Genomic DNA, 16535 nt, shown 5'->3' on the forward strand with positions numbered 1-16535 from the left:
GTGACGTCAGCGACTGAGCGGTGTGCGCCGAGTTGGACTGGAACGCCTGCTCTTGTATAAGGGAGGCTAGGTCTGCTCACCGGCCGTGTACGGAACGTGCAGGTGTGCAATGGGCGATGGGCCCAGACCCCTGCGCCATAGGATTTAGACCGGCGTGCTGACCTCTCTGTTGTGCCTAGGTAGGGCTGCGACGTGTTGATCTTCCGAGGCCGGACATGAACTAGAAAAGTGTGTCCGGCCAAAGGGGATCGAGCATGTTGGGAAATGTGGTGCACCCCTGATCGGGTAACAGGACGATTTGGAGTTGTACCTTGACCTTATGACAACTAGAACCGGTTACTTAATAAAACACACCTTTCCAAGTGCCAGATACAACCTGGTGATCGCTCTCTAACAGGGCGACGAGGGGAGGATCATCAGTTAGGATTATGCTATGCGATGCTACTTGGTGAACTTACCATCTACTCTCTTCTCCTGCTGCAAGATGGAGGTTACCAAAAGCGTAGTCTTCGAAAGGACTAGCTATCCCCCCTTATTTCGGCATTCCGCAGTTCAGTCCACATATGATACCCTTAATCCATTTGATACCAATGCATACACATGTAGTGTAGCTCCTTGCTTGCAAGTACTTTGGATGAGTACTCACTGTTGCTTTGCTCCCTCTTTTTCCCCTTTCTATACCCGATTGCTGCGACCAGACGATGGAGCCCAGGAGCTAGGTGCCACTGTCGATGACGACTACTACTACTTGGGAGGTGCCTACTACTACGTGCAGCCCGCTGACGACGACCAGGAGTAGTTTAGGAGGATCCCAGGCAGGAGGCCTGCGCCTCTTTCGATATGTATCCCAGTTTTTGCTAGCCTTCTTAAGGCAAACTTGTTTATCTTATGTCTGTACTCAGATATTGTTGCTTCCGCTGACTCATCTATGATCGAGCTCTTGTATTCGAGCCCTCGAGGCCCATGGCTTGTAATATGATGCTTGTATGACTTATTTTATTTGTAGAGTTGTGTTGTGATATCTTCCCGTGAGACCCTAATCTTGATCATACACGTTTGCGTGTATGATTAGTGTACAATTGAATTGGGGGCGTCACAATAGGTTCATGGGCGGAAACCGCAAGTTGATCACCAAAACATACATCAAGTGGATCACGTGATATCCCATTGTCACCATAGATAAGCACGTGCAAGACATACATCAAGTGTTCTCAAATCCTTAAAGACTCAATCCGATAAGATAGCTTCAAAGGGAAAACTCAATCCATTACAAGAGAGTAGAGGGGGAGAAACATCATAAGATCCAACTATAATAGCAAAGCTCGTGATACATCAAGATCGTACCACCTCAAGAACACGAGAGAGAGAGGGAGAGAGATCAAACACATAGCTACTGGTACATACCCTCAGCACCGAGGGAGAACTACTCCCTCCTCGTCATGGAGAGCATCGGGATGATGAAGATGGCGACCGGAGAGGGATTGCCCCTCCAGCAGGGTGCCGGAACGGGTCTAGATTGGTTTGCGGTAGCTACGGAGGCTACTGGCGGCAGAACTCCCGATCTATTGTGCTCAACGATGGTTTTAGGGTATATCGGTATATCTAGGAGGAAGAAATACATCAGGGGCCACGAGGGGCCCACAAGGGTGGGGGCTGCGCCCAGGGGGGTGGGCGCGCCCCCTGCCTCGTGCCTTCCTCGTTGCTTCCCTTACGTACACCCCAAGTCTTCTGGATTGCTTCCGTTCCAAAAAATAAGTTCCGTGAAGTTTCAGGTCAATTGGACTCCTTTGATTTTCCTTTTCTGCGATACTCTAAAACAAGGAAAACACAGAAACTGGCATTGGGCTCTAGGTTAATAGTTTAGTCCCAAAAATCATATAAAATAATGCATATAAGACATCCAAGGTTGATAATATAATAGCATGGAAAAATCAAAAATTATAGATACGTTGGAGACATATCAGCATCCCCAAGCTTAATTCCTGCTCGTCCTTGAGTAGGTAAATGATAAAAACAGAATTTTTGATGTGGAATGCTACCTAACATATTTATCCATGTAATCTTCTTTATTGTGGCATGAATATTCAGATCCATAAGATTCAAGACAAAAGTTTAATATTGACATAAAAATAATAATACTTCAAGCATACTAACAAAGTAATTATGTCTTCTCAAAATAACATGGCCAAAGAAAGCTATCCCTACAAAATCATATAGTCTGGCTATGCTCCATCTTCACCACACAACGTATTTAAATCATGCACAACCCCGATGAAAAGCCAAGCAGTTGTTTCATACTTTTGATGTTCTCAAACTTTTTCAATCTTCACGCAATACATGAGCGTGAGCCATGGACATAGCACTATATGTGGAATAGAATGGTGGTTGTGGAGAAGACAAAAAGGAGAAGATAGTCTCACATCAACTAGGCGTATCAATGGGCTATGGAGATGCCCATTAATAGATATCAATGTGAGTGAGTAGGGATTGCAATGCAACAGATGCACTAGAGCTATAAATGTATGAAAGCTCAACAATAGAAACTAAGTGGGTGTGCATCCAACTTGCTTGCTCACGAAGACCTAGGGCACTTGAGGAGGCCCATTGTTGGAATATACAAGCCAAGTTCTATAATAAAAATTTCCCACTAGTATATGAAAGTGACAAAATAAGAGACTCTCTATCATGAACATCATGGTGCTACTTTGGAGCACAAGTGTGGAAAAAAGGATAGTAGCATTGTCCCTTTTATTTTATTTTATTTTTATTTTTTATTTGGCCTTTATTTTTTCTTTTTTATTTGTCCTTTCTTTTTTTTGGGGGGGGGGACAATGCTCTATTATTGATGATCATCACACTTCTATTTATTTACAACTCAATGATTACAACTCGATACTAGAACAAAGTATGACTCTATATGAATGCCTCCGGCGGTGTACCGGGATAGCAATGATGCATGTGTGACATGTATGAAATAATTATTAACGGTGGCTTTGCCACAAGTGCAATGTCAACTACATGATCATGCAAAGCAATATGACAATGATGGAGCGTGTCATAGTAAACGGAACGGTGGAAAGTGGCATGGCAATATATCTCGGAATGGCTATGGAAATGCCATGATAGGTAGGTATGGTGGCTGTTTTGAGGAAGGTATATGGTGGGTTTATGATACCGGCAAAAGGTGCGTGGTATTAGAGAGGCTAGCAATGGTGGAAGGGTGAGAGTGCGTATAATCCATGGACTTAACATTAGTCATAAAGAACTCACATACTTATTGCAAAAATCTATTAGTTATCGAAACAAAGTACTACATGCATGCTCCTAGGGGGATAGATTGGTAGGAAAATACCATCGCTCGTCCCCGACCGCCACTCATAAGGAAGACAATCAATAAATAAATCATGCTCCGACTTCGTCACATAACGGTTCACCATACGTGCATGCTACGGGAATCACAAACTTCAACACAAGTATTACTCAAATTCAGAAGTACTCAACTAGCATGACTCTAATATCACCATCTTCATATCTCAAAACAATCATAAAGTATCAAACTTATCATAGTATTCAATGCACTTTATATGAAAGTTTTTATTATATCCCTCTTGGATGCCCATCATATTAGGACTAAATTCATAATCAAAGCAAACTACCATGCTGTTTAGAGACTCTCAAAATTATGTAAGTGAAGCATGAGAGTTCATCTATTTATTCAAAATAAAACCACTGCCATGCTCTAAAAAGATATAAGTGAAGCACTAGAGCAACAACAAACTACTCCGAAAGATATCAGTGAAGATCAATTAGTAGTCGAATAATTATGCAACTATATGAAGACTCTCTAACATTAAATAATTTCAGATCTTTGTATTTTATTCAAACATCAAGCAAATCCTAACAAAATAAATTGACGCTCCAAGCAAAACACATATCATGTGGTAAATAAAAAAGTAGCTCCAAGTAAAGTTATCGATGAACGAGGACGAAAGAGGGGATACATTCCGGGGCATCCCCAAGCTTAGGCTTTTGGTTGTCCTTGAATATTACCTTGGGGTTCCTTGGGCATCCCCAAGCTTAGGCTCTTGCCACTCCTTATTCCATAGTTCATCGAATCTTTACCCAAAACTTGAAAACTTCACAACACAAAACTTAACAGAAAAGTCGTAAGCTCTGTTAGTATAAGAAAATAAATCACCACTTAGGTACTGTTGTGTACTCATTCTAAATTCATATTGGTGTAATATCTACTGTATTCCAACTTATATATGGTTCATACCCTCCTATACTACTCATAGATTCATCAAAATAAGCAAACAACACATCGAAAACAGAATCTGTCAAAAACAGAACAGTCTGTAGTAATATGGATCAAACGTATACTTATGGGACTCATAAAATTCTCAAATAAATTTCTGGACGTGAGGAATTTATCTATTAATCATCTGCAAAAATAATTAACTAAATATAACTCCCCAATAAAAACTGGCAGCAATTCTCGTGAGCGCTAAAGTTTCTGTTTTTTACAGCAGGATCACATAAACTTCCCCCAAGTCTTCCCAATGGTTCTACTTGGCACAAACACTAATTAAAACATAAAAACTCAATCATAACAGAGGCTAGATAAATTATTTATTACTAAACAGGAGCAAAAATCAAGGAACAAAAATAAAATTGGGTTGCCTCCCAACAAGCGCTATCGTTTAACGCCCCTAGCTAGGCATGATGATTTCAACGATGCTCACATAAAAGATAAGAATTGTGACATAAAGAGAGCATCATGAAGAATATGACTAGCATATTTAAGTCTAACCCTATTCCTATGCATAGGGATTTTGTGAGCAAACAACTTGTGGGAACAAGAATCAACTTGCATAGGAAGGTAAAACAAGCATAACTTCAAAACTTTAAGCACATAGAGAGGAAACTTGATATTATTGCAATTACTACAAGGACATATTCCTCCCTCATAATAATTTTTAGTAGCATCATGAATTAATTCAACAATATATCCATCACCTAAAGCATTCTTTTCATGATCTACAAGCATAGAAATTTTATTACTCTCCTCACAAGCAAAATTCTTCTCATGAATAATAGTGGGAGAAAACTCAACAAAATAATTATCATGTGACGCATAATCCAATTGAAAACTAAAATAATGATGACAAGTTTCATGGATATCATTATTCTTTATAGCATACAAGTCATCACAATAATCATCATAGATAGCAACTTTGTTCTCATAATCAATTGGAACCTCTTCCGGAATAGTGGATTCATCACAAAATAAAGTCATGCCATCTCTAAATCCACTTTCATCAATATAATCATCATAAATAGGAGGCATGCTTTCATCATAATTAATTTTCTCATCAAAACTTGGGGGATAAAAACTATCATATTCATTAAACATAGCTTCCCCAAGCTTGGGACTAACATTAATTGCAGCAAATATATTCTCAAAAACATCATCTTCATCAAACATAGCATCCCCAAGCTTGGGACTTTTCATATCATAAGCATAATCACTCTCATCATCAATAGTATGGATAGCACCAATAGTATAGCAATTATCATATTGTTCCAAGAAAGTGCCAAAAAGATTTTCACGATCATAAGAAAGTATCATTATCTTCCCAATCATAACCATCACAACAAGCAATAGGCATAACGAGATCATCATTAAGTGCATCATCTTCCACAATTATATTTTCATGAGGCACAACAGTAATAGGAGCATCATTATTTGGGAGAGATATCTTTTTACCTCTCTTCCTTTTTCTTTTCTTCGTCTTCACCACATCATGTGTGGGTTCAATCCTCTTTTTGGAGCTCCTTATTAATGAGATTGGTTGAATAGAAGGCTCCTCCTCGTTACTTGATTCATCATAAGAAATAATAGGAGGATATTGGGAAGTCTCTTCCCTTTCATCAGTATTCTCTTCATCTTCTATTTGTTTTCTTTTCTTTATGTAATTGGCAATACAAGAATTTTCAATTCAATTCACCGCACAATACATATAAATTTCTTCTAGATCAATATCGAGGAATTTCTCGAGGTTATATTCTAGTATAATCTTAGTTTGATGTTTCATTTCTTCATAACCCAAAAGAAAACTAAGTTCATTATAATGTGCAAGGGAAATCAAGTCATCACATTTTTTGTACATGATTCGATCATGAAACAATTTGCATTTGATATTTAAATGACCATGTTCATTGAAAAGTTCACAAGTATGGCTAAGAAATTTTAAATTTTCAGCACTAACATTTAGCCTTTCTTGCAACCATTTAGTTTCTAAATGCTTATGCCTCTTGCAATATCTATCTTCCCTATTTGGTGTGTTGTTGCAAACCCAATGCACTCCACAAAAATTGACATGTTTATAGGAGGCATTTTCATCATAACTAGTGCAATCATCATTAGTACTATGGATATTCAAGGAGTTCATACTAAAAACATTGCAATCATGCTCATCATTCAAAGATTTAGTGCCAAACATTTTAATGCATTCTTCTTCTAACACTTTGGCACAATTTTCCTTCCCATCATACTCACGAAAGATATTAAAAAGATGAAGCGTATGAGGTAAACTCAGTTCCATTTTTATAGTTTTATTTTATAAACTAAACTAGTGATAAAACAAGAAACAAAAAGATTCGATTGCAAGATCTAAAGATATACCTTCAAGCGCTAACATCCTCGGCAACGGCGCCAGAAAAGAGCTTGATGTCTACTACACAACCTTCTTCTTGTAGACGTTGTTGGGCCTCCAAGTGCAGAGGTTTGTAGGATAGTAGGAAATTTCCCTAGAGTGGATGACCTAAGGTTTATTAATCCGTAGGAGGCGTAGAATGAAGATGGTCCCTCTCAAGCAACCCTGCAATCAAATAACAAAGAGTCTCTTGTGTCCCCAACACACCCAATACAATGGTAAATTGTATAGGTGCACTAGTTCGGCGAAGAGATGGTGATATAAGTGGTATATGGATGGTAGATAAAGGTTTTTGTAATCTGAAAATATAAAAACAGCAAGGTAACTAATGATAAAAGTGAGCACAAACGGTATTGCAATGCGTTGAAACAAGGCCTAGCGTTCATACTTTCGCTAGTGCAAGTTCCGTCAACAATAATAACATAATTGGATCATATAACTTTCCCTCAACATGCAACAAAGAGTCACTCCAAAGTCACTAATAGCGGAGAGGAAATGAAGAGATTAAGGTAGGGTACAAAACCACCTCAAAGTTATCCTTTCTGATCGATCTATTCAAGAGTCCGTAGTAAAATAATATGAAGCTATTATTTCCGTTCAATCTATCATAGAGTTCGTACCAGAATAACAGCTTAAGACACAAATCAACCAAAACCCTAATGTCACCTAGATACTCCAATGTCGCCTCAAGTATCCATGGGTATGATTATACGATATGCATCAGACAATCTCAGATTCATCTATTCAAACCAACACAAAGTACTTCAAAGAGTGCCCCAAAGTTTCTACCGAAGAGTCAAGATGAAATCGTGTGCCAACCCCTATGCATAGGTTCCTGGGCGGAACCCGCAAGTTGATCACCAAAACATGCATCAAGTGGATCACGTGATATCCCATTGTCACCATAGATAAGCACGTGCAAGACATACATCAAGTGTTCTCAAATCCTTAAAGACTCAATCCGATAAGATAACTTCAAAGGGAAAACTCAATCCATTACAAGAGAGTAGAGGGGGAGAAACATCATAAGATCCAACTATAATAGCAAAGCTCGCGATACATCAAGATCGTACCACCTCAAGAACACGAGAGAGAGAGAGAGAGATCAAACACATAGCTACTGGTACATACCCTCAGCCCCGAGGGAGAACTACTCCCTCCTCGTCATGGAGAGCATCGGGATGATGAATATGGTGACCGGAGAGGGATTGCCCCTCCGGCAGGGTGCCAGAACGGGTCTAGATTGGTTTTCGGTGGCTACAGAGGCTTCTGGCGACGGAACTCTTGATCTATTGTGCTCCCCGATGGTGTTAGGGTATATTGGTATATATAGGAGGAAGAAATACGTCATGGGGGCCACGAGCGGCCCATGAGGGTGGAGGGCGCGCCCAGGGGGGTGGGCGCCTCCCCTGCCTCATGCCTTCCTCATTGCTTCCCTTACGTACACCCCAAGTCTTCTGGATTGCTCCCATTCCAAAAATAAGTTCCGTGAAGTTTCAGGTCGATTGGACTACGTTTGATTTTCCTTTTATGCGATACTCTAAAACAAGGAAAAAACAAAAACTGGCACTGGGCTCTAGGTTAATAGGTTAGTCCCAAAAATCATATAAAATAGCATATAAATGCATATAAAACATCCAAGGTTGATAATATAATAGCATGGAACAATCAAAAATTATAGATACGTTGGAGACGTATCAACTTTATAGAGTATTAATAGACGCTGGTGACATGACTAGTCTGCAGAGAGCATAGGAAACTCTACAGCATGTGGAGTGCACTAGGCAAAAAGTTCCCAAACAAGTACAAGAAGCCAGGACAGGACTCCAAATCTGTCAATGTCATTCTAAGCGACAATGATGGGGCATCTGGGTATGGTAATCTGTTTACCGTACTTTCAGTTTGTTAGTCCACCGATTGGTGGGTTGACACTGGGGCCAATATTCATGTGTGCGCTGTTGTGTCTTTGTTTTCTTACTGCATATAAATACGATATCCACAGGGATGCACAGCTTGATTTTAGTGGAATTGCACAAAATGTCCAGATGGTTAGTGTCCTCCATAATACTTCATCATGCACAATACATCGAATGGTTCTCTAATTATTCGTCGTCACCTTGAGCCACCAGACTATATGTTTGAATGGTGCTGCAAGCGTCGGCCATTAAGAAGGGTGAGAAGAAAGACAAAAAGAGAGATGGCTGCTTTACTTGTGGTTCGGAGGAACACTTGGCAAACAAGTTCCCAAACAAGTACCAAGAAGCCAGGACAGGACTCCAAGTCTGTCAATGTCACTCTAAGCAACAATGATGGGGCATCTGGGTATGGTAATCTGTTTACCATACTTTCAGTTTGTTAGTCCACCGATTGGTGGGTTGACACTGGGCCAATATTCATGTGTGTGCTGATGTGTCTTTGTTTTCTGGCAGCATATAAATACGAAATCCACAGGGATGCTCAGCTTGATTTTAGTGGAACTGCACAAAATGTTCAGATGGTTCGTGTCCTCCATAATACTTCACATCATGCATAATACATCGAATGGTTCTCTAATCATTCGTCGTCACCTTGAGCCACCAGACTATCAGATGACAAACTGATGACAAGCCCTGCCCGTTCCAGAATCATAGGCATTACATATTTTGAATGGGAAAAGCTTGTCAAAGTTGACATTAGTTTAATATGTTGGAATTGGAAAACCTTGTCAATTTTTGCTCATTGATGTTAGCCAGAAGACATGCATTTGATATTTTTGACTGGGACGCCCTTTGCTGTGAGCAACGTTGATTGTTTTTTCCTATTCCTGTCTTCAATTCAGAAGTAAATATTTACTCTACTGAGATGCATAGTCACATGAATGTTGACTTATGTAAGATATTTTAAGAGTTTGTTTTGAATATTTTCTATGTAATGCCAGGCCTTGTGTTTGATTGCAAAGTTGAGCTTGGAATGTTGTGGCATGCGACATCACGAGCTATTCACCGTGCCTCCTGAGAATAATGCTTCGTATTGTTTTGCATGCCGATCTAATGCCAGTGATTTGCTTGTTAGGAAGATCATCCTCTTCTGTTGTTTCCGTGCTTAAGAAGTTCATTGTCTTATGTTTCATTCATAGCCTATATGACAAGTCGGGTAGGTTAGATGTGAAACCATATGATCTTCCAACCAACTCATCATCTTAGGCCGTGATTAGATCGTCATTTTCCAACCAAAACCGCTTGTAAAACTGACACTCGTAAATAAAAGCATATGGTCTCGGGCGAAGCGCTTGGTTGGTCGATTTCGACTAGTAAAATATACACCGGTCTCTCAAATTACACGAGTAACCTGCCGGTTTTACGTACAGACCTCGGGCCCTCGGTTTCATTACGCCTGTATTTTACGCGTTGTTTCCGATGACGAGTAAATTACACTTTTATCTTAATATAGGTGTGAAATAAACCAGAGCTCCCAAGCGCGGCCTTACCGTTTCATGCCGTCTCAGTCTCTCGAAGGTGCTCATAGGTGTCCGATGATCCTGGCTTCCTGAATGAGCAGCGGGCGCTGTATCAGACCATCCGTAGGGCCCGCGAGGCCCTCTTCGTTGTCCTTCGAGTTGTTGCACTCGCCGTGGCGCCGAGCATTGTTAACATGGTCAATGAACATGAGGGTTCAGGAAATGACTTTATTTTGACTGGATGATAGTGGAGACCCACTAGGGCCATAGCCGTACGTACGCAAGTGCCTCCTTATTATGTACAACTATATTTTTTTGCTTCCTCCTAGTTTCCTGACATCACGGCCCCACACCATTGTCAACCTATGTAGTCAATATAAACAAGAGAATTGCACAAGGTGCGGCCGACAGCTGGGACCAAGCAGCTCGACAAGTATTTGTGTTTTTGAGGCGTGAGCACTGCAGAGTTTTTCTTGGCGATGTTTTCATTGTTGTTCAGAGGAGAGGAGGGTATTAACTGGGCGGGCTGTGGCCCGTCTAGCCCAGGACAAATATCCAGCCCAGATATTAATTTTTTTCAAGATGAAAATGGCTAGACCAGCTATACGTTTCTTGAGGAATACCCAGGCAAGGTCAACTTGTTATTCTCCGCCCCGCTGGGCTGCAAATCTTTCCTAGGAGGGATGCATTAGGTTTAACAGGAAAATAGGTTTAAAAATAATAAATGGGATGTAATTATAAAAATTGGGCAGTAACTATAAAAAATGCACCAAGCACGAAATTAGTTCATAAAATATTATTTATGGATTTTGAAAATCTTAATTTTTAATTGTTGCGCGCGCAATGTTTCGTTAGATTTTTACGTAATACAAATATATATTTAATCTGACTAGATTTTTTGGGATAAAAATATTTCGGATCCCATCAAAATGTGGGAAATTTTATTGAATTTTGTCTTGAACGGTTGGTTGAAATTATTAATCTTTGTCCAAGCTAGAAAATGGGATGTACTTTTAACAAACTGTAAATGGGCTGTAGTAAATTCCATTAGAATTCAAAAATGGGTTGTACATTCTTACAAATCACAAATGGGCTATAAGTTCTCTGCCACACACTTGTGGGCCTACTAAGTTGACGCGTATGCAAGGCCTTGTCAACTTATTATAGTCAACACACGGTTCTAGCAGCAGTGGTCATTGGATATCCATCCAACGGATGTTGTGCTTCCTCTTCAATCTCGGATATTCTAGCTTCACCCGACCAAAAAATGATTCCTCCCCCTGACATCTGGGGCGCACCGTTTCGGAAGCTGGCCTGTGGGCCTACTAAGTTGACGCGTATCGAGGGCTTTGTCAACTTAGTCAATATGAACGATTCTAGCTGCAGTGACCATACGATGTCCATCCAATGGTCGTAGTGCTTCTTCAACCTCTGGTCTTCTTGCTCCAGCCGCCCAAAGCAGCGCTGGTCATGCCGCCTACTCCTGCCTCCCATGGCCGGCTGTGCTGCCGCGGAGGCCTCACCGCCCCCTACTACTCCCACCGCTGGCCAAGCCATCCCTCCACTCACCCACACCCCATGTTATTCTACGGCGACGGCAGCCTCACACCGCAGCCGAACCAGTGAACCCTCGTACTCCTCTCCGCACGGGCTTCCACTGACGCGTCTTCCCCGGCTCCGCGTCGTCCCCTTACTAGGCCTCGCCGCTCGCTATCGTCCACCACCCTGGTGCTCTCGGCGCGGCGTGGTCAACGTTGTCAAGGAACGACTTCCATCGGAAGAGTACTGTACATGGAGAGGCTGACAGCTGAGTCCACGGCAGCCGCAAGGAAGTGCCTCCTTATTACGCGGAAAATAATTATACCTCCACCTGACAGTAGGGACCCACCGGACGGGCCACCGTATTTGGCGAAAAAATGTTTCCCCCCTGACAGCTGGGACCCACCAAACGGGCCACCGCATTTCATGAAAAAAACGTTTTCCCCGCTGTCAGCTCGGACCCACCGGAAGTGCCTCCTTATTACGCACAAAAAAATGAATACTCCCCCTGCTAGTTGGGACCCACCTTGGTGGGAGGCTGACTTGTGGGCCTACTAAGTTGACGGGGATAGAGTGCTTTGTCAACTTAGTCAATATGAATGATTCTAGCTCCAGTTGAGGGAGTCCTAGATTAGGGGGTCCTCGGACAGCCGGACTATATGCTTTGGCTAGACTATTGGACTATGAAGATACAAGATTGAAGACTTAGTCCCGTGTCCGGGTGGGACTCTCCTTTGCGTGGAAGGCAAGCTTGGCAATTCCGGTATGTAGATCTCCTCCCTTGTAACTGACTCGGTGTAACCCTAGCCCCCTCCGGTGTCTATAGAAACCGGAGGGTTTAGTCCGTAGGACGACGACAATCATAATCATAGGCTAGCTTCTAGGGTTTAGCCTCTACGATCTCGTGGTAGATCAACTCTTGTAATACTCATATCATCAAGATCAATCAAGCAGGACATAGGGTATTACCTCCATCGAGAGGGCACGAACCTGGGTAAACATTGTGTCCCCTGCCTCCTGTTACCATCTGCCTTAGATGCATAGTTCGGGACCCCCTACCCGAGATCCACCGGTTTTGACACCAACATTGGTGCTTTCATTGAGAGTTCCATTGTGCCGTCACGATAAGGATGGATGGCTCGTCTTGTTTTCAAGGACAACATCACCTCGGGGGAGCCCTGGCTGTAGGCCAAACCCTCCGTCCAGGCGCCTTCGTCATGACCACCCGTTCGGCCGTCGCGCCGATGATGACTTCTTGGGTCATCAAAAACAACCCCCACGCTAGCTCGGTATTCGCCGAGCAGATGGATCCAATAGAGCTCTCTTCTTGAACAAGCTCTTGGATCACATCGCCGCCCTAGGAGTTGCTACGGACTATGATCGGATCGGGCTTAAACCCGACCAAAGGGAGATTAACTCTCCCTGGTCACCCATCAGATAGCGGTGGTGGAGGAGCAACGTAGCGATTCTTCCTCTATTCCAAGGACAAACTATGTCCGGATTTCCGAGCTCTCCGAGCCGGATACCCTTCCATGGGAGGACATGGCCCAAACCTAGAATTAGACAGTGGGCCAGGACTATTGGGCAACATCCCGGAGCCCAAACTGTTAAGCTCGGAAACTCCTCCGCCCGTGGGCCTCAGATCGGGTCAGGGTTCGGACCTAAATCCGCCCAACCACCCAGACCCAAGTGATCTTTCCCACATTAGACAAGAGCCCCAAGAGACAGTACATCACTATTGGGCCAGATTCCTCCTTGCAATGAGCAAGGTCAAGGACTGTCGCAAGGAAGACACAATTTCATTCTTTTGCAAAAATTGCACGGACAAGGGAATCCTCAACGCCATAAGTCATCGTGACATAGCACACTTTGTTGACTTGGCAGCCATAGTACGGAAGTACTGTGCGATGGAAAGCGCCGGGAAAACCCAAACAAAATTCTGGGACCCTCCGGGTCTCACTAACCCCCCCCCCCCCCCGTCCGAACTAAAAGGGTGTACTCTCATAAGTCACCCGATCCAATTACAAAGAAACCAAAGCCTACTACAGGGCATGGAACTGTATTGGAGGGATGGCTCAATGGGCCATGAAAAATTCATAGTACAGCGGGTACCATGCCAACGCACAGCCTTAGAGCATGTTGGATACTCCGGCAGGTGGCCAAGAGCGGCGAGGATATCCTCACCAACAACACAACAGAGCACCATCCTGTGGAAAATAACAATACAATATTAATAGTCTTCGAGACCTTTGCCTCAAATAATAGGCGCAAGCGAACACTCCGCAGCCTTGCGGAAGTCTGCCACGTTGCAACAATAAATCCATGGAATGACACGGCCATTACCTTCAATGCCAGTGATGAACCTCAATTCCGAACAGCCCGAGCACCAACTGCTTTGGTCCTTAGTCCAATTGTGGATGGCTTCCGGCTTACTAAAGTGCTCATGGACGGTGGCAGCGGATTAAACCTCATCTACGAGGAAACTCTTAGCAAGATGGAAATAGACAAGAGCCGCATTGAGCAAAGAAGCACGACCTTCAGAGGAATCATCCCTAGTCGGGAGGCACGATGTGCGGGAAAAATCACACTAGATGTGGTATTCGGCACGCTGGAGAATTATAGGTCCGAAGAAATCACATTCCAAGTGGCCCCGTTCAGTAGCGGATACCACACCCTTTTATGCCAGGAGTCATTCGCGATCTTCCAAGCTATACCCCATTATGGGTACATCAAGCTCAAAATGCCCGGGCCCAATGGAATAATCACTCTGGCTAGTGATTCGGACATAGCACTCCGCGCTGAAAATTAAACCACCGCGCTAGCCCTCGAGGCGTTATCTGAAGCCCTTGCGGCCAAAGAACTAACTGCGCTGCACTCCACAGTGGACAGGGACAACATGATACTCGACAAAAGACCCAAGTCCGCATCTTTTAAACCAGCGGACGAAATAGTCAAATTCCAGGTCCACCCAATGGACCCTACAAAAACAGCATCCATCGGGGCACAGCTAAACCCCACAACAGATGCCGCACTGCAGGAGTTCTTGCACGAGAATTAGGACATCTTCGCCTGGCATCCTTCAGACATGCCAGGAATCCCACGCAGGTTGGCCGAGCATAGCCTTAATATTCTAAAGGGGTTCAAGCTGGTAAAGCAGACTCTTCGGCGTTTCTCTGAGCCTAAGAGACAAGCCATGGGAGAAGAGCTAGCCAAGTTACTCGAGGCCGGATTCATTCGAGAAATAAAACATCCGGACTGGCTAGCAAACCTGGTGATGGTACCAAAGAAGGACAAATCCTGGCGCCTATGTGTCGATTTCAAGGACCTTAACAAGGCTTGCCCCAAGGATCCCTTCCCCCTCCCCCGCATCGATCAAATTATCAATGCTACCGCAGGACACGACTCATTGTGTTTCCTCGACGCATACTCCGGATACCATCAAATTAAGATGGCGGAGTCTGATCAAGCCACAACGGCATTTATCAGTGCATACGGCCCCTTCTATTTTAACACCATGCCTTTCGGGCTCAAAAACGCTGGTGCAACCTATCAACGCATGATTCATACATGCTTGGAAACACAAATCAGCAAAACAGTGGAGGCATACGTAGACGACGTTGTCATTAAAACCAGACACGTTGAATCTTTAATTGACGAATTGAGGCTCACGTTCGACAATCTCCGAACATATGACATCAAGCTCAATCTGGAAAAATGCGTTTTCGGCGTGCCCACCAGAAAACTCTTGGGCTTCATTGTCTCCAATAGAGGAATTGAAGCAAATCTGGCTAAACTCCGAGCTTTGTCACAGTTGGCTATCCCAACAGACCTCAAGCAAATCCAGAAGTTAACTGGATGCGTGGCTGCCTTAAGCCACTTTATCTCCCGATTAGGAGAAAAGGCACTACCTCTTTATCGCCTTCTGCGACGCACCGAACACTTCGAGTGGACGGATGCGGCCACAGCCGGATTGGAAGAAATAAAATCCGTATTGGCCACAAACCCAATCTTGGCCGCGCCAAATGTCGGCGAACCAATGTTGTTATATATAGCGGCAACACACCAAGTTGTAAGCACAGTGCTCGTCGTCAAACGAGAGACGAACGGACATAAGTTCTCGCTTCAAAAGCCAGTATACTACGTATCCACCGTCCTCACTCCATGCAAATCATAGTACCCACATTATCAAAAGATAGCATGTGCGGTCTTCATGGCATCCCGGAAACTACGACACTACTTTCAAGAATGTTTAACTATGGTGGCCTTTGAACTATCACTCAACGACATAATAAATAACCACGATGCCAGAGGCCGGATTGCTAGCTATCGAGCTCCTCCCGATCGACATAACATATAAACCATGGCGAGCCATTAAGTCGCAAGTAGTGGCTGATTTCGTCGTCGAATGGACGGAAGTCGAACTCCCTAAAGAGTACGACGCGTAGTCCAATTGGATCATGCACTTCGACGGCTCTAAGATGCTGGCTAGTCTGGGGGCAGGCATCGTCCTGACATCTCCCATGGGAGATATAGTCCAATATGTACTCCAAATATTATACACAGACTCCAACAATGCAGCAGAATATGAGGCCCTGTTGCATGGTCTCCGGATGGCAGTCTCCATGGGCATTGAATGCCTAGAGGTGCGGGGGGACTCGAACCTCGCAATATCTCAAATAAATGGGGACTTTGACGCCAAGGACCCAAAAATGGCGGCTTACCGCAACGCCGTCCTCAAAATGTCAGCTCGGTTCGAGGGGCTTGAATTCCACCATGTGGTCCAGGAAAACAATCAAGTGGCGGATATCCTCGCCCGCATCGGCGCTAAGAGCGACCCTGTC

Source organism: Triticum urartu, chromosome 1A, assembly GCF_056163025.1.
Source record: "Triticum urartu cultivar PI428250 chromosome 1A, HENAU_Tu73, whole genome shotgun sequence".
In the NCBI taxonomy this organism is placed as follows: domain Eukaryota; kingdom Viridiplantae; phylum Streptophyta; class Magnoliopsida; order Poales; family Poaceae; genus Triticum; species Triticum urartu.